The sequence below is a fragment of the Cyrtonyx montezumae genome, unplaced genomic scaffold (assembly GCF_038088225.1).
Source record: "Cyrtonyx montezumae isolate F1298 unplaced genomic scaffold, pur_monq_1.0 scaffold_3, whole genome shotgun sequence".
NCBI lineage: Eukaryota > Metazoa > Chordata > Aves > Galliformes > Odontophoridae > Cyrtonyx > Cyrtonyx montezumae.
In genome coordinates this window covers 18,325,239-18,346,023 of record NW_027072034.1, presented here as the reverse complement: position 1 = coordinate 18,346,023, position 20,785 = coordinate 18,325,239, and positions in this window count along the sequence as shown.

Below are 20,785 nucleotides of genomic sequence, written 5' to 3'. Positions count from 1 at the left end.
CAAGGTGGACTACATCCACTGCTCTACCCCCATCCACTCAGCCAGTGATGACATCATAGATGGCTACCAGCTTGGTTGAGCACAACCTGCCCCCGTTGAAGCCATGCTGACTACTCCTGATAATCTTTTCTTCCAACGGCCTGAAGACAGCATCCAGAGCAAGCTGTTCAATCACCTTTCCAGGGACAGAGATGAGGCTGACTGGCCTGTAGTTCCCTGGATCCTCCTTTTTGAAGACCAGAGTGACCTTGACTTTCTTCCAGTCTTCAGGCAGTCTTCAAGTTGACACCTACAATGTCCACTATTCCACTGCTGGTTACATTAGGTTCATAGGTTCATAAGGTTGGAAAGGACCTACAAGATCATCTAGTCCAACCATCCTCCTATCACTATCCCTACCCAACTACTAAATCAAATCCCTTAGCACCTCATCTAAACGCTTCTTGAACAGCACTAGGGATGGTGCCTCAACCACTTCCCTAGGCAGGCCATTCCAGTGTCTGACCACTCTTTCAGAAAAAAAAATGTTTCCTAAAAAAAAAAAATTTCTAATACAGGCCAGGATGCCGTTGGCCTTCTTGGCCACCTGGGCACACTGCCGGCTCATGTTGAGCCGAGCATCAACCAACACCCCCAGGTCCTTTTCCTCTCTACATTCTTCAAGCCATTCTGCCCCAAGCCTATAGCATTGCATGGGGTTATTGTTGCCAAAGTGCAGGACCCGGCACTTGGTCTTATTGAACCTCATCCCATTGAGCTCAGCCCAGCTGTTCAGCCTATCCAAATCCCTCTGAAGGGCCTCCCTACCCTCAGGCAGTTTGACACATCCTCCCAACTTTGTGTCATCTGCAAACTTACTGAGGGTACACTCAATTCCCTCATCTAGGTCATCAATAAAGATATTAAACAAGATGGGCCCCAAAACTGACCCTTGGGGGACACCACTCATAACGGGACGCCAGCTGGACTTAACTCCATTAACCACTACCCTCTGGGCACGGCCCTCCAGCCAGTTCTCCACCTAGAGAAGAGTAAACCTGTCCACACCACGGGCTGCCAGTTTCCTCAGGAGAATTCTGTGGGAGACCGTGTCAAAGGCCTTGCTGAAGTCCAGGTAGACTACATCAACAGCCTTTCCCTCATCTACCTGTCTGGTCACCCAGTCATAGAAGGAGATGAGGTTGGACAAGCATGACCTGCCCCTGGTGAACCCGTGCTGGCTGGGTCTGATCCCTTTATTGCCATGCACGTGTCGTGTGATTTCCCTCAAGATCATCTGCTCCATAACTTTCCCTGATACCGAGGTCAGGCTGACAGGCCTGTAGTTCCCCGGGTCTTCCTTACGGCCTTTCTTGTAGATGGGAGTCACATCGGCAAGCCTCCAATCTTGTGGGGCCTCTCCAGATAACCAGGAATTCTGATAGATGTCAGAAAGTGGCTCGGCAATCACCTCTGCTAGCTCCCTCAGCACCCTTGGGTGGATCCCATCTGGCCCCATGGACTTGTGGTAGTTCAGATGGAGGAGAAGATCTCTGACCGTCTCTGCTTGGATCACAGACACAGGACACGTATGGGGTTATATATTTATTCTTTTACAAGTGTTAAATTCTTTCTCATTTCCTTTCTCAAATCTTCTGGGCTTGGTTGCTGTTTTTTTCTTCTGTTTATAAAACAATATTATATCAATAAAAGGAGTATTTTTTATGGAAGAATGAGCACTATTATAAATGCTCTGTGGTCTTTATGATCATCACAATTGAGGAACTATTTAGATCAGGGCCCACAGAAGAGGCCTGCAGGGCGGGAGGCAAACAGACTGCAATAGACCCAGTAGTGGCCTTGTGGCAAAGGGCGTGCTGCACTCACCCTGAGCATCCTGTTTCTCCTAGCAGGGACTGCAGAGCTCCAGCACACATGACAATGGCTGCTGCTCTTTACTGAAGGGGGCTGGTGCCATCAGCCTGAGGGCTTCAGGATCACTGTCAGAGATTTCTAACACCAATAAAGAGATATTGGTTCTAGTGACTTTTCTTGCATAATCTTTTCAAAGGTATTACCAGTGAGACTTTTCAGTAGTAATTTAAGATTTTAATAAAGTAAACATAAATTTGTGGATCCACATTTTTGGTTTGTTCCATTTTGCCCATAATAAGATTTTAACTGTAAAAGCCAATAAACTAGAAGAGATCCAAAGTATGAAAAACTCAATTGTAAGCTAATTATACAAAATTACTGATTACCTCATGCTGTTAAAATAGAAAAGTAGCTATTTGTAACTTTTGAAACACTAGCCCATTAATACTTGCCCCTCAGTGCTGAACTCTGCTTCAGCTCGCTACACACGCTCCCAACACAGCTCTGGACTATAAATGATGCAGTCTAAAGCTCAAAGACAATTATCCTGAGCCTCCTGAGGTCCTTGAGGTCCTCTGTTGCCTTGCCTCTCTATAAATGTATATACCTATTGAGTTTCCTCCTAAAACAGTAACACTTGTTTAATCTTTATTATTATTTATTATGACAAATACTCCATTTTGACATATGCTTTAAACACAAAGGAAAAATACTATTGTTCCACCTCTGAGAGAGAAGAAAGTGTTCTTTGTTTAACCCAATATTCAAAGACTGTAATCATTAGCTCCTTTTTTTGGATGAGATTTTTACTGCTGCTCCTACCAGCAATCACTGGCTCAAGGACTCAGAAAGATTTGCTGTTGCTAATGTAAAGTCATGCTTGTTAATTTCCTAGGATATAGTAGAGTTCAAGCCGGAGGATAGAAGAAATACCTTTGTCTCTCTTAGATGGAGACAATAAGACAATCCTCAACTGAATGTTACCATTACAGGTCATCAAAAACATCTCTTCTCCTGACCCCAGATCTGTTGACAAGTATGTCCCAGAGCGGTCACTGACCTTGTTCTGTGAAAACAGTTAATTGCAGGACTGTGACTTGTGCAGGATAAGTGAAAAAGCATTGTTATTGGGGAGAAGTATCCAGAGACAAATGTTTCCCTGCTCTCATCAGAAGCACAATTTTATAGCCTCTTACAGGTAAAGTCAAGACTGTTTGACATGTGGTTAGTCCCCTGGCTGGGGGAATTTGAACAAGATGCAAATAAGGAGAAGGAATATAATAGAAACCAAGATTTGCTGAGAAAGATCTTAGACACCAAGCTTTGCTTTTTGAACAGAAATTAAAGTAAATATGATTGAGCTAAATTTGATCTTTTTATGTCGATTTTTTATTTGTCAACTTCACCACTATTTGTTTGAATCTAATAAGCTTGAGAGAGTTGGATGAGAGGAGAGGTGATTTAAGGAGGAATCACAGGCATTAAAAGGAAGCACTTATCAGAAAATAGTTGCAGCAAGATGAGAAGTGGGTACAGCCAAGGAGGGCTATGCAAAAATGACATTTTTTCTTTTTCTCATGATTATTTCCTTCCACAACAATCTGTGTTTCATTTTCTTCTTGAACAAATTATATGCCCTCAGGGGCAAGGGGTAGTCCCTGTGTTTCTGGGTAGAACCCCTGCTTATGAGGATTATGCCTGCATTCCAATTTAGGATGTAATTCATCACCTTATGGTTTGATTAGGATATCCTCTCTGCCCAAGGCTGTCAAGAAACGTTTGCATTCCTGAATGTCTGCCAACTATTAAAAGTCCATACCTGAACATTTTTCTAGCCTATGCAATATCATCAGATAATATCATTCCTTTATTTTAAAACATGTCCCCCCTTCTTTCTCCAGCTTCACATTTCTTCTAGGTTCCATTTAGAAGCAAAGTAAATATTGCATCAAAAACTGAATTTTTCTTTATGGATTGTATTTTTATTTGTAAAGAATAGAGGGCCATGGATCAGTCCTAGATAAAGACTAAATAGAGCAAATGGGATTGCATCCAGATATATTGTTGGCCATTTCTATAGCAAAATCTCAATAGACTGAATTCACTTGAATGAATAAACAGTTAAACATTGCAAGTGACCTAGCAATGATCTGTCCTGAAATTCATAGCCACATTTCCAGTTTGACAATCTACAGTAATGTCACACTTATGAACAGTATGATGTAACTGTACATAGAATTCTGGAGCCCAGTTAACAGACAATGTTGGTCTGATTTGAAACTACCAGGTGTACAGTCAGGAAAACACAGTCTTATGTGCTAGGGAGGAGAAAGAGAGTATGTATCTTTTTTACAAAGTAGAACAATGACATCAGGAAGAACTAAAAAGTTGGCCGTAAGTTGCAGGGCTGCCAAGACTAACTAAAAGCATTACCTGAATTCAAGATGTGATTGAATGCATGTACAGTGACTTACCCTGCAGGATAATTTTTCGTAACAGTAGAGTAGCTTCACATCTGTTTAGTACTTCATATTTGATAAGATAATTTTGTACTCTGATAATTGACTACCTGTTGTAGAACTATCTGCTGTAGAACAAAACACCCTGGGAAGCTATCCTGATGGGCAAAGATACAGGGCAGAGTTGGCAGATTGTTACAGGCAAAGAGCAAGATATCGCGAGAAGAGATAATTCCCCGCTTTTGCAAAGTTGCTTCTAGAAAGTTTTAGAAAGTAAAATGTTGACTCACTTAGGAGTAGTAATGCGCACGCGCAACCCTAACTTATGTAGAGATGCTGCTGCTAACAATAAACGACATTTGCTGTTCACCACATTGGTGTGAAGTGCAGTCATTTGGCCCCAGCCAGGCAGGTCGGTTGCGCAGACGCTAGCGGGGCTGGATCCGTAGACCATTAACTCCTTAGAAAGGGGATCAGCAGGTCTTTAAGGAAGCTTTTCTCAGGGTGAAAGAGCTCTCCATCTCCAGGTGAAGCAACACGGGAAAGGAAGACAAAAGAATGTTATGGCTGATCTGGGACCTGCTGGTTAAACTGAAGAGGAAGAAGAAAATACACAAATAGTGGAAACAAGGACTGGTAGAGTGGGAAGAGTGGGAAGCTGCTAGGCTGTGTAGGGGTGGGATGAAGAAAGCTAAGGCCCAGCTTGAACTATGCTTGGCAAGGGAAGCCAGGAACAAAGAGGCTTCTACAGATACCTCAACCAGAAAAGGAAAGTCCAGGAGAGCATACTTCCCTTAGTGAATGATACAGGCAAGCTGGAAACAAGAGACAAGGAGAAAGCTGATGTACTTAACTTTTTTGCCTTGGAAGGCAAAAGAAGGAATTCTTTTCTGAGTCTCTATAGATACCTGGGATTACTTTGAACCAAATGTGAAACCTTGCACTTTGAAATATTGAACCTCTTTATGTTCATTTTTTCTTTTTATCAAGGTCTCTCTGGGTGGAATCCCTTCCCAAAGCAGACCCCTGGAGACTATTGTTTGTCACTAGACTCCAGCTGGACCTAGAGCCAGGTTAAACACAACGCTGCCTGTGATCTTTGAACCAGTTGCTTATCCACCAAATTGTCCACCCTTCAAATCCATGTGTCTCCAATTTAGAGATAAGGATATGGTGGGAGACTATGTCAAAGGCCTTGCACAAGTCCAGGTAGATGGCATCAGTTGCGTTCCTTTTGCCCAACAGTGCCATCACTCCATCATAAAAGGCTACCAGTTAGGTCAGGCATGACCTTCCCTTGGTAAAGCCATGCTGGCTCTCTCAAATAACTGGCTCCTCTCTCATGTGCCTTATCTTCTAAAAGGACCTGTTCTATGATCTTGCCAGACACAGAGGTGAAGCTCATCAGCCTGTAGTTCCCCTTTTCCTCCTTCCTACTTCCTTATAAATGGGAGAGATACTTCCCTTTTTTCAATCACTGAGGACATTGCCTGACTGCCACTACTTTTCAAATATGTTGGAAAGCAGCTCAGCAATCACATCAGCAAGGTCTCTTAGGATCCCTGTCATCCTGCTTCATGAACTTATACATATTTAGTCTCATGAGGCAGCCTTGGACTTGCTCTGTCCATACAATAAGGGACAGATCCCACACATAGGATCAAGGATGGGAGGTTCAGGGTTGTGAAAAATATGAGAATACTGTCTTCCAGTAAAGACTGAGACAAAGAACACATAACCTTCTCCGTATCTGTTGTAGCCAGTTCTTTCTCATTTATTAGAGGAGGTATGTTCTCTTTGGCCTGTCTCTTCTGACCTATGTACCTATGTACCTTGTACATGCCCTTCTTTTTCCTCAGCTTGACCAGCAGATCCTTGCCAAGCCATGTTCGTTTTCTTCTTCCTCTGCCTGTTTTCCTGTACTGGAGGATGGAGAGTTCTTGCACTTGCAGAAAGGCAATCTTAAAGAGTAGCCAGCTTTGCTCCACTCCCTTGCCTCAAAGGACCTCAAAGGATCTCCCAGGAGATCTCATCCAATAGTTTCTTAAACAGCCTGAAGTTTGCTCTCCTGAAGCTCAGTGTCCTGATTCCATACTTTGCCAGGGTCACATTCCTGGAGATGAAAAACTCAACCAAGGAATAGATGCTGCAGCCCAAGCTGCCTCTGATCATGTCAGATGTGCACTCACTTTATGCAGCATTGCATGCAAATACACTGGCAACTGCTTTTCGCAAGGCTAGCATACAGTGTCTGTAATAGTGTAATACTACTATCCTGTGATATTCTACTCTAAGAAGAAAACATCATAGACAGCTCTGCTCCTCACATTCTCCTTTTTCCACTCAGAGGAGGGCTTGAAAAGAGATTGATGAGATTTGCAAATATCCTAAGGAATTACCATTGACCAAGTTTAGGACCTTAGTTGGAACTTATTATTTGCCAATATATGTTTAGACCATAACTCCAATGTTAAACGCATAAGCTATAACAAGTAAGCACAATTTCTGGGTCAAGAGTTAATGAGAAGTTTTGGGCTAGTCCCAAAATTAACAGGGCTAAAATCTAACAGGGCTAGACTTTAGAGTCCACTTCCTTGATAATAATGAAACAAATAACCTTGTTTTCTTATCTTTCCCACTTCATTTGTCATGACCTGGCTTCTTAAATGTTACTGTTCTTCACATGACGTTTTTTGTTTATTTTTTAATGTTTTTAATTGTTTGAAACAATGTGAGTACTGTGTTACAGCCCACAAAAGTGATGTTTTATAAAATGGTTTTAAGTTGTGGGACTGCATTCCTTTGAATTTCACTAGAGAAAGTAGTGAGACATTTCACTGTGCAGAAGTCCACAGACTTTTGAGATAAGGAAGTCAAAGGCTTTTAGGATACTAGCTTGAATAACCCATCATCAGTTTTCTGAAGATAGGTGGATTATTACAACATTAAAATGAGCAATGCACAAGTTGTGGAACAGAAATTAAAAAAAATTACAGCTTTAAAAAAAATGTTACTTGCCAGGAACAGAAATATAGATGACTGACTTCTTAAAAGATCTGGTTTTGAATGCAGTATACATAAATCTACATTCAGGTATCTAAATATGATTTGTCTTTCAGAGTGCTGAATCACTCAAGAAAGCTGATGAGTAAATTGAAGCCGCAGATAGATTTTACCTAAAAGTAAAGAAACATTTTGTTATACACTTAATTTGATAATATTTGTTTAAGTAGCTTAATTAAAGATTATCTAACTCTTAAAGTAGAGTTTCATTACCCCTATTTCCTGTTTCTTAATCTATTCTCTCCGTCATCATCTTACATCCTGTACAATCAGCATCTCAAGAACGACCCTGCCATGAAAGGAAACCAAAGCCAAGATACAAATCTAGTAATTATTTTCTAAGTCCATAACAAAAATAATAAAATGGTTGTTCCTAAAATCTTAAAACTCTGGGGAAATTAGTCTACAGTTTGGCATGTCTGGCTGTGATTCAAATTTATGCATATTTCACAGAAATTTAAACAGGAATATTTTTATAAATGTTTACTGTATGTCTCTCAGTTGGGCAATCTCCATTTAAATTAAAGAATTATGCTATATGTTAGCTGTATCCTGAGGCTCCAGGAACTCAGTTCTGCAAATTAAGATTAAGAAAATAAGAATCAAATTAGCAAGAGGAAAAACACCACCACTAATAGAATAATGGATAAATCAACTATTCTTCTGATTCTCCCTTTGCTATTGAAATGTTCACCAAATCTATTTTTTTTTTAATATTAAATCCTCAGTGTAAAAACAAAACTGTTGAAAGGTATAGGATAAATTTTCTTGCTTGTTTGTCTGCTTGTTGTTTAGTTTTTCTCCATTTTTGTTGTTTTTAACTAGAAGCAAGTGCAAGCTAACTGTTGACATTAAGATCCCCATTTAGAATTTTCTGATCATAGATTTTGGAACAATCTCTGTTTTCACCTCCTATAATATACTTTTTTTTTTCTTTTTTTTTAATGCAGAGTTTAGATGTGCAATGAATGTAGTCATTCAGTTTCTTCTGAGTAGTATCTTTGATACAGTAGGATGTGTAAACTATAGTTAGTATGATCAGTAGTAACCATTATCATCAACCTGACTCATGGCTGAACTCAAAAACACTGTTTAAAGAGTAGCTTCTATTGTGGAATTTAATACCTTCTAAATAAGGCAGAACCAAATAATAAAAGTACTATAGCTACTGTGGAAGCAAAGGAAGTGCTACTGTTTGAGAAGGCATTACCTGCCTCAAAGAAAGAACTGTGAAAAAGTTGTTAAAAAGCTGAATTTGTCTCTATAGTAGACTGTGTTCCAGATTCCAAGATTTCAAGATAAGAGGACAATAGTCTTTGTTTGCTTTTGTTTGTTTTTTTTTTTTTTTTTTGTACAAGGACTACTTATTTATTTAGTGTAGCAGTACATGTATTGAAAGATGCTTGTCCATTGGAAGACACAAATGTCAACTGCAAATACTGAAAAGCTGATTAACAATATTGAATGATAGTTTAGTATTTCCTAAATGTTATATTTGGGTAAAATAAAAATAAATCAAGTTATTAAATATACTGTTTTCATCATTTGATAATGAGAAGAAGCATATTTATTTATTTATTTGGTAATTATTATTTTTGTCATTATTTATTTTGTAGCTTGAGTATTCATTCTTATTTAGCATTTGAATTTCTCTGTCAGGACTACATATCCAGGAGGCAATTATTTTGCTTACTGTATAGTGGAAGACATACATTTGAAAAATGTCACTGGAATGTGATTTAGGACTTTGTGCAGGAGATTTATTCTAATTGAATCATTGGGAATTTAGACTAAAAATCCTTTGAATGTAACAACACAGGGTGACACTTTTTACAAGTCAAAATGACTCATTCAGAAAATAAATTGAGATAGTTCTGAAAGAAAAAAAGTTTAGGTATGTAAACAGACATGCATAGAAGATCTATTATGTTGTACACATATTTGAAATTCTGAAATGATTAAGTGATAAACATGAAACAGTATAATGGAGAGTAAAATAGTATTTTTGATTCACACAGTAGAGCAAAACAGTTTGTAAATGCATATTGTATATACATTTCCACTCAGGAATGTATATATATAGCCAATGTAATGAAAAATATAAGGAGCTCCTACATATATAACAGTAACTAAGTGATTTTGCCTGTTGGTTCTTGATCTAACAAGGCTATATTTAATCCTTTCCAAATGTTTCCTAAGATAAACTAAATTGTAATTTTCTCTTGATGAAAAAAAGAAAGGCCGTTGTGTTTTGTTTTCTTATTTTCAAAAGAAAGGAAATTTTGCCAGTTACTGTTCTCTTTCATTTTTGAGGGTCAAGACAGAAAGTTAATAACTTCGTCTTGCCCATTTGCTCTGACAGCTGGTGGTCAATTAGTATTCCCACAACCCGTAACTGGAATCGCTGATTACAAATCACTGTTGCTAAGATTCAAATAGTGTGACTCACATGAAACTTCACTGCCAGGTGAGATTAAGGGAAATATCCCCCTGGTTAAGCTACCAGGAGCAGTGCCAAACTATAATCAGCCTTTTGCATTCATCAGAGGCCTACAAACACAGCAGAACAATTTTATAAGCAGCAGCTGGAAGTTAAAGCTGCAAAAAAATTCTTCAAACATATGCACTTTGCCAGGTATCCAAACACTCTTGCCAATGCCAGTACCTTGTCATTTGGCAAGTCTTCTAAAACACACAGCTGATGCAAAGTAGAGAAATAATTATTCACACAATATGCAAAAGACTTATTTAAAAGATGCAGCTAATAATTCTGATTCTGATAATGATGAGATTATAACTGCTGGAATGGTTTTCCCTCTCCATTCAGGCTTTAAAAGGTTTAATACTGAATCCTGGTAAACACTGAATTAGTAGAAAATCCTATTCCTGAAGTAGCTTTTCCATGATAATCACTTAGTCCACTATTATCTTGTTGCCCTTTGCCAAAAGATGTTTTCATGTGGATAAATTTTGTTGGGATAAGGGAAAATCGTAAGAAGTATTCAGAAATTTCATGAGAAGTCGAAGGTGGGAAGTAATGTCACTTGTGCAAATGACTAACATTTTGATACATCCTTTCTTTCTCTTGTTACATCTCTATTTTTAATTCTTTGTCACTTTCCAAGGAATCCCATTTGGTAATCACTACAGATTCTTTCCAAATATTGCCATCTGTTGAATTCTCTCTCTTTCTGTTCTGTTGGGACTATTTCAGCTGCAAGTATTACTGTACTCTAGGAATTAACCTGGGAAATCAGGAAATTGTTGTCCAGTTCACAAGATTAGTATAAAATTCAGATCTGATACTAGGTTGTTGTTTTGTTTTGTTTTGTTTTTTCATTTTTCCCCCTGTATCTCACACTTTTTAGTTTATAACCTATTTGCAACTAAGATTCCTTCATTATATGCTTGTAGCTGTGTCTCATCACTTAGAAGACATAACTGAATGGGAGCTACTGTCTATTACCACATTTCACAGAATCACAAAATTGTATTATTTCAAGTAACACCTGGAAGATATAATTTCAGTGTTCATTACATTCTTCTTAGATTTTCAGTGTTTTCTTCATTTTCCAGGGGAGCTTGTTGAAATCCTAATATTTATTAGCTGTTAGTACGCACTGAGCCTGCTCATAGAAAAAGTCGATGTGTTTAATGTTCTGGTATGTGAAATTGAAATAAGATTACTTTACAATGGTCCTTGCTTCATTCTGAAATGTGCCAATACCAGCCGAAAAATCTGCCTTCTACTTAACAAACTGTGTTACAATATACAATTCGGTGCACACGTTTGAAATAATAGTCAATGTCCTATCTTCTTATATCTTCATGAAGGGCTGACATGTTGAAATGTGCTTTTCTTCATGTCCAGTGTGACTGTGACTTTGTATATGTAGCTTTAACTAGTAATACTTTCCTTGAGTGATCACTCGTGGACACTGGCTGATTATCTAACAAATATTGCAGCTTGTCTGATCAAATATATTGGCATTGTGAAGGAATTATGTGACAAGTTGCTTACTTATCTTTCCCTGTGTTATGTTCAGAATTCTGAACTAAGAGAGTAACATTACATCTACTAAGGACATTAGCTTGCTTGATTACCAGGAAGGATGTAAATAGTCATGGACTAGGATTTGATGGGGAGATTAAACTCTCAGCTATACCAGAGTGTATAAATGAGGTCCCTGAATGTCAGTATCTGGAATAGTGATGAGAGAAATAAAATGTAGTGTGTGTTACATTTTGTATATTGAGAACAGTGATGGGAATAGCATATCCATTAGAAACAGAATGCCTGAGATGGAAAATTGTAGTTTAGATGAACTCATTGCCTAAACAGCCCTATGCTCTTATTTGGCAATAGTGTTGTTCCCTATGTATAGTGAGGAGCACTATTGGATGTGTAAAGCAGACAAAATGCCTACTTATAATTGAAGATTGCTCCTATTTCTGTTTCTAGATTAAAAAAAAAAAAAGACAGAAGAATTACGTATTCAATATAAACAGCTGGTGATTTTCTTATAATGATGCTTTCACTGTGATTGCATCTGATTATTGCTTTCTCATAGATTTAAATAATAGACCTTTGGGATACATTTAGAGAGCAAATTTTCACAAGGGGAATTATACTGACGTACTGAATGTCAAAATATTGTGAGTTTTTGGAGTTTTTTACAAATTTTATTATTTTAATTTTTATATATACAGAACATTATCTTCTTTAGAATCAACAAATAAAAGGACAAGAAGAGTTGTCTGTATCTTTTCTAGTTGTTGAAGAGACTTATAATCAATCATTTGAAGGTGTTCCTTCTGTAGAAAACACATAACACAGAAAAAAAGTACAGTATACAAATCACATCCCAATAGCCTCTGTTTGTATCCGCTGGCTATGAAAATCTGATGTCATTCAGATAAAAACATCTATATTGTATGTGTCTACTTTGGTTTAGATGTGTCTTCACAAGCCACTGTAGTTTTTGCATATTTTTTGAAATCACTACGCTATGCCATAAGACTTTAGTGACTTTAATGACTGGGAAGTATTACAGTGGCTTTGTTTTGTTTTTCTCCTTGTTCATCTTTTTTTCATGAAGTGTTTCAGGCCTATCCGAACTTGCATTTTTATTCAGTTGTTAGTATTAGTAATAGATGATGTGGGATTTGTGTGTGTGTGTGTGTGGGGGGGGGAGGAGTTGGTATTTTTTCCTGTATATGTCTGCATATGTGTGTGTTTGATTGTTTTTTCCCCATCAGAATTCTCTTTCAATTGCCTAATATTCTTAGTGGAATAAAAATTTATTTCAAATACTTTTATAGTGTGATACATTTAGAATTTGCAAAGCAGAGATGAAAATGCAACTACAGCTGAACACAGTATTGCCTATTTGGCTAAAAGGAATTTAAACTAAATTTCTAGTGATTCTTTCAGGTTTCTTGCTTATTATGCCAAGGGTTTTATCCTTGACCTGGAAAGACCACACAGTCTAGGGATTTGCGGTAATTAAATTTCAGACTAAGGTTGTCTTCATAGAGAAAAGACTGCCAATTATTCATATTGTGCTGAACTGCATAAAACTTATGCCAAAAATATGTGCAAATACTTTAAAAGCAAGTTGCTCGTGCAAAGGTAAGTAGCAGAATATGATGTAATCTTTTTTTTCCCCAAGTACTTTTCTAAAGTTTACTGTTTCTGCTGAAACCTACAGAAAAAATACTATGTGTCAGAGATAAATATTTAATCAGAGCATACGGAGGAAAAAAAAAGACTAAAAAAATGTTCATTTGAGGTATTTAGTGTGAAATTTTGTGAGAGTGTTAAAAAATATTGGCTCAAAAATATACTTAACTTGTAGTTAAACATAAATACATAGGTAGAATCACTGAGACGTCCACCTTAAACCACTTCTATAGAATAAAGCAAATGTAAATGAATTTGTAGCTGGATAAATGAGATTTATGAAAATTCTCATTATTAGGTACATAGTACATAAAACATTCAGTTAAGTACATTGCACTCAAACTCATAATGTTTGACAGTTTTCCGTGTACAAATTGAAAAATTTTAAATTAAAGGGAGAGAAAAAACACAACTTAAAAAAGAAATATGGAAATTCCTACCCCCTTCCCCCCCCCAAAAAAAAAAAAAAAACAGAAAAAGAAAAAGGAAAAGCACAGAAAACTATATTGCAAACACTCATTTAATCTATTTATAGGTTAGAAATGACTGTGTAATTGTGCAATCTTATATTACCTGTTAACAAAAAGAAGCCCTGATCACCATTTTCTACATTTTCCAAGTAAAACTGAAGGACTGATATAATAGATAGCTGTAGGATAACCCAAAATCTCATGAATTCCACCCATTTATTTTTTAATTAGCCTCAGATGATACATACAAATATTTTGCATATGAGGCCTCTCAGAAATTAATGCCTTCTCTTTTATTATGTTGACTTACAATGTCAGCTTGCTGAACATTTATAAGATCAAAGAATGGATGTTAGCACAGTCATGTGGTGATACATTTCAGTAATTGCAACAGTTACAAGAATGACAAGCTGTTTTTCTGGATAACCATGCACAGCTGTCACACCACAAAATTAAGAGCATCTTGTTTAGATCATGTGTATGAATTGGCTCATTATGACCCAAGAACTGTGTAGAGAGCTGAATATTGGTTTCAGTGCATTGGAAACAACAGCAGCATTGGAATGTCACAAACCTTTCCATAAGGTGGGTCTCATGTATGCTTACACAGAAAGAGAAAGAACATCATACACAGGTTTGTCAGGACCTATTCGACCAGTATGAGGCGGAAAGTGACAATTTTCTGGATTGCAAAATTACTACTGATGAGATATGATCTCATCCATACAAACTGGAGTCAAAACAGCAGTCTATGTAGGGGTAAATGGTAATTTCCTATGGAAGAAAAAGTTCAAGATGCAGTTCTCAGCAGGCAAAGTGATGTGCCTATACCTATCTTATCTTTTGGGATAGGAAAGAGGTGATCCTTCTGAATTTCCTGGAACCTGAATAAACCATCAATTCTGACCACTACATTGTGAAACTGACAAATCTGAACAGTCAAATGATCCTGAAGACCACATTGATAATCTTGGTTAGACTCTCCTCCCACACTCACCTTATAGTCTAGGTTTGGCATTTTCTGACTTCCACCTGTTCAGTGTCTTCACAACAGCTGTGAAACAGTGGGTCACCTCATCTGGTGCAGGTATTTACTAGCTCAGAAGGCTCTTGTTCATTGCTGGCAAAAATGCATAGTTAATGTTGGTGACTAAGCTGAAAAAAATCGTGTTTTATAGCTGAGTATGTACTCTACCAAATACTACTGTTCTATTCTTTGTATCTGTTTCAGTTTTCACAGAAATAAATAGGAGGCATTACTTTCATAGTGACCTATTAATTTTCAGTTTGGTTGATATGAATTCAAACCCTATTCAATTTTAAATTATATATCATTATTATCAATATATTTATTTTACTAAGGAACTCTTCTATATGAGGTTAGTCTGGACATTTCCAGAAATTATTTATAAATTAATGTTCAAACAATGTTTTTTTTTAATTTTGTCCTACTTGCTCCCAGTTTTGCTTCAAAAGTCTTTTCTGTCTTAAAATAGTATTGACCTTATTTCTTTTTATTTTATCCCCGTTAAGTGCTTTGCACTTGACTAAATGAATTTCTTTTGCTATGTATGGTTCCTTTTTTTGTTTGTTTGTTTAGCTTTTTTACTTCAGGGTAATAAACAAAAATTTCCATCTTCCATCTGTCCATAGCCAATTAGAATTTTAATCTTCATATTATACTTCCAGAGAACATGACAATATAGACATACTGGTTTTCAGGCATAAGCATGTGATGGCTCCAAGGAAAGAAATCATTAGTGAATTTTGTTTGTCATCCTATATTAGTACTACAAGATTTTCTATGTGTCACTTTATTTATTTATTTATTTATTTTTACAAAAAAATTTAAATACATATTTAATACTTTGCAAGCACAGATGAACAAATAAACAAACAAAAATTATAGAAAACCTATGAAATATTCTTATATTTCCATAGTGACATAAAAAATAGTATAAGAAAAAACAAAACAATACTTATCAGTACAGCCTGGTGCAGCATATATATGCTCATTGACTTTTGAGCTATTTGTACCATACCAGAATTGTTTTTATCTTGACTATCATTCGTCAAGAATTATATGTGCTATTTATAAGAAAGAATGTATAAGACTGCACGTCTATGTGCCTGTATGTGTTTCCGTGTGTGGTACTGAATAGAATATCCCAGCCTAAGTGAAAACAGTTTATAGTTTGGGAAAAAGAAATATTGGACTTCACATGTAAATTTCTGTGTCAAATGTTATCCTCATCCTTCCTCCTTTCTTTATGTTTGCCATTTATTAATCAAATCTTCTGTTTAATTCTTACATAAATGTGGGGTAAAACTATGGCTTAAAAGGCCAGTGGCATCCTTAGTCCCATCAGAAGGGGGTAGCCAGCAGGGTGAGGGAGGTGATTGTCCCCCTCTACTCTACCTATGTGAGGATTTACCTGGAGTGTCCAAATCTGGGGCCTCCAACACAGGAAAAATGTGGATCTTTTGGAAAGGGTCCAGAGGAGAGTAATAAAGACAATAGTTAGTGAAGGAACTAACGGATCTCTATCATCTTTGATAGGTATTGACAAACAGGAGTTATGCCTGAAGACTGGAGAATAGTCAATGTCACTCCAGACTTCATAAAGTGTAAGAAGGAAGATTCAGGAAACTACAGGCCAGTCAGCATCACTACCATCTCTAGAAAGGTGATGGAATAACTTGTTCTGGATATCCTCTCCAACCTATTGGATGAGAAGTTTATCAGGAGTAGTCAGCTTGGAATGTAACAGTAATGGAGCAGTGGAACTGGTTGCCTAGAGACGTTGTGGAGTTTCCTTCCATGGAGATATTCATTACTCATCTGGATGGATAGCTGTGCAATCTATTGTGGGGTGCTTGCCGTGTCAGAGGAGTTTGACTCTATGATCTTCACTGTGATACTGCGATTTTGTGCATAAGGCTTATTCAGCCTGGAAAAGGGAAGGCTGCAAGGAAACTTTATTGCAACCTTCCAGTATTATAAAGGAGTTCATAAACATGAGGGAAAACAACTTTTTACATGGGTAGATGATGATAGAACAAGGGGAAATGGTTTTAAGCTGAAGGACTCAAGATTTAGGTTAGATGTCAGGGGAACTTTTTTACTGAGAGAACGGTGAGGTACTGGAACAAGTTGTCCAGAGAGGTTGTGGATTCCCTGTCAAAGAGGTGTTTAAGGCTAGGTTGGATGGGGCCCTGTCAATCTGATCTAGTACTTGATCTTGCAGGTGGCAATCCAACCTGTGACATTAGGGCTAGAACTTGATGGTTCTTGATGTACTTTCCAAACCAAGCCATTCTATAATTCTGTGATTCATTCTATGATTCTAAACTGCCAGTTCCAAATTTAGCACTTGTAGGTATGTCTTAGATTATTTTTTATTAGATACATTACCTTGGACAATGGAGATGATTAACCAAATTTATGATTGCATGATGACGTCATTCATGAAATCTCAAATTTCATTGCTAAAGTGATGCTTATTCTCTTAAGCCATGTGAGATCATAGTGGCACTGAGCTTATACAATACAGACTCTGAGATACAAAAGCAAGCTTTTCTGGTGGGATAGCAAGGCAACAGTTTTTGTACAGGTTTTCTTGGAATCTCTCTTGTGTTCACCCAGTTACCAGTTCGTTTTTTCTATCTTATATTAAGTCATCCTTTAACACAGATCCTGTAGTACTTTCTGTATGCTTTTATGTTTAAGAGTAGTTTTTGTTGGTTTTTTTTTAATCTATATTTAGCAATGTGTTCATGTACGTATGCAATATAGACATATATACACATATCAGTTAAGTTTGTGAATTTATACTTGTGATTGTAAACAAGTGCTCAACCATTATTATTCTCTTTCTCTCTTTTTATCAATTTCAGTACATGAGTTTTGATTTTCTCTTGGACATGTCCAATGCCTTACTCAAGACTTTCTTGCAGTCACATTACTTACCTTAAAAGATGTTAGAAGACCATGGTTTTATGATAGAAAGGAAATATCTACAAAACACAAAGTGCATGTTGATGCAGAATCACCCAAAATGTTTCCTGTGACTCCACTGTTAGACAGTCTGTAACTGAATAGTAGAGGACAGTTTCTAATAAGAAACAAAAAGGAGAGAAACATCTGCTTCACATTAACAGACACTTGACATGACTGGCGATCACCTGAGCTGACTGACAGACAGACTATATCAGATATATCTTTTATAGTTCATGTCATTTTTTTAAATGTGACATTTAAAATGTGTGGGACATCATACAATAGCACATCACTAGCACAGACATGGAAATATGAATATTCTCAGACATGGAAAGATGAATCACAAAGGCATATAAAAGTGGGACAAGATCGAGCAGCAGGTCAGAAATATGAACCTACAGACATGATAAGGGCTCACTCTAGTGGTACAAGTCAACAGTGTTCAACATATAAGAAGTACACGTGGTTGACAGCATGCCACAGCCTTATGACTTGGAAGGGAGTGCACACGTTTTCAATTTGTTTTCCTGTCTACAAGCACTTACTTAAAAGTAATTAGGGGAAAGGATACTAGAGTGGAGAAAGATGGGTATAAAGTCAAAGTGGATGCAGAAATTGATAGAATCATAGAAGTGCAGTTATGAGATTGATACTACCTGTTGGACAGCTCTGCACTTGACCACTGCAACCTAAATCAGGAAACAAACCAAACCTGTTGCAAAAGGAGGACCAGTTAGCAGTTCAGGATCCTTTGTCTGGCTAACTCTAGGACAAATGGAGGGCTAAAAAATCCTTGTATCCTTGTATTGCCATATCACTACCTATTTCCATGCAACTTATTAATATATCTACTTTCTATCTTTAGCACTGTGATGCAACATGTGACTCCATTCTTTGGAAGACACACCAACATTTGGAGTGGATATGCCATTACCTGTTATCACAGTGTAGTTGCTAAAACAGCTTTTGATCTCTTTATATTTCATTTGTTTCCTCTTCATTGTCACTGGTACAGTGTCACTTATTATTATTTGAACTACTTTGGTCTCCACAAAATATTTTTAAATTACTTGTATTTTTTACAAAAACATAATGTAGTAAATGTCTTCACACTGGTTTCAGTGACACTTTCAATAACAAAGACAAAACAAACAAACAAGATCAGTGTTCTGTAACTTGAAATAACTGCAGTTTCTTACAAAAAAGAGCACATGATGATTGTCATTCAGTGTTCCACACAGTCAACATCCACTGGACCAAAGTAAATATAATTTCTTTCACCATATTTTCTACAGCATATTCTGTAAAAATATATGACAAGAAAGAAACAAACAAAATTAAAGAGAAAAACAAGAAATCTGTTCTATGGAAGCCGGTGTAGTGCTCTTCCCTTCTATTTTTTTTCCTATACATTTTCCCAGTTTTACCACTACTTTACTGCATTTGCTTTTATTCACTGTATCTACTTACAAGTTTCTCAGGGAAACAACCACACTAGTTTCTGCCATTTAACCATAAAAGACTCTGAAGTTGGTTTATATAAAATTATTACTCCGTTGTGACAGAGGATGAAATCCCACTTCCACTATAGTCAAAAGCCAAATGCCTATTAAATTCAGTGAGAGAAAGATTTCAACCACCACATAAAAAAAAGGCTTTATCAAAAGCACTGAAATTTCATTATTTCACATATTTGCTACAATGAGCAAAGCATCACTTGGGGTTATTTTCACTTTTGAAGGTGATGTTTTCAGATTGTTTTCCGGTGTTTACTACTTCCATAGAACTCATTTTGTGTACAGTCAGTTATTATTATTTTTTTTTAATGTCTCCCTTATCTCTCTGCAACTACAAAAATCTTTCTATAACTACGCCAGACATTACAGTAGTGCATTAGAAATCCCAGAACTAGCCTCAATCAAGCTGTCAAGCTGAAATATCTATGTTGTGCTCTACAGAAAGACTAATTCAGATTCTTACTGCAATCCAAATCATTCAGCCCACTACAAAATAGATCAGCCACGGTGCACATCAGAAGAATTGTAATGCATCCAGTTTCAGAGTTAGCTTGTTTGTGATTATTTATCCTGCACTCTTGCAGAAAGCAACTGGATACTCAGTGAGTATTGACAGACATTTCATACCTCAACATCACAATATGAGCTAAATGAATGTTAGTTAATATATTAAGCTGTGCAAATAATTGGATGATTTAAAGTTTGGTTGAGTACTGAACAAGAAAGAAATGAATAGCATGAAACAGATTTCAACACAAGTTTTTTCAGTGATAGTTACAGGTTAGCAGCAGGAAAACAAAGAAGCAAACAAGAACTGAAAATAAATCAGAAAAAAATAAAAATGTAATTTCTTAACTGATCCATAAATAAATATTCTTGTAGTAAAATCGGCTGTAATTTGACTGTTATGGTTCTTATACTGGGGAAAAAATGATCTCTACAGGTCCCTTCCAACCCCTACAAATCTGTGATTCTGTGAAATAACAGATTGGAGTGAGTGAGTCAGATTATCCACACTGACAACCAGTGACAGGACAAAAGATACTGGGGACAAACTGAAAGACAGGAAATTTCACGTGAAACGTGAAGTTTATTTTATCGTGAATTCAATCAGACTGGTATTCTCAAATCATGGCTACTCAAAAACAATAGGAGGACAGGAATGACAAGTAGACCAGCTCCCCTACAGTGAACAGGGACATATACAGCTAGATCAGACTGCCCAGAGCCTGAACTTGAAAGTCTCCAGGGATGGGGCATCCACCACATCACTAGGCAACATGTTCCAGTGCCTCACCACTCTCACTGCAGATTTTTTTCTTGTACATATCCTAAATCTACCCTCTTTGAGCTTGAAGCTATCACCATGGGCCCTGCTAATGAGCCTGAGCCCTTCTTTCCTGTAGCTCCCCTTTAGCTATTGAAAAGATGCTACTGGGTCAGCTTGCAGCCTTCTCTTTTCCTGGTTGAACAGCCCCAGCTCTTTCAGCCTGTCCTCATAGGAGAGGTGTTCCATTCCTTGGATCAGTTTTATGTACATTCTCTGAATGTGCTAAATGTCCTCATGTAATGAATAGTTTAATATTCATGTATTTCTTTAGCACTGTATAGAAAACAGCAAAGATTTCTGGCTGATATTATTAAATATCAAAGCCTTTTATACAATATGAGGCAAAGCTTTTGAATTCAAGTGCCAATTGCCCTATTAGTATGTTCAAGTGCCTGCTGTTAAAAGTTCA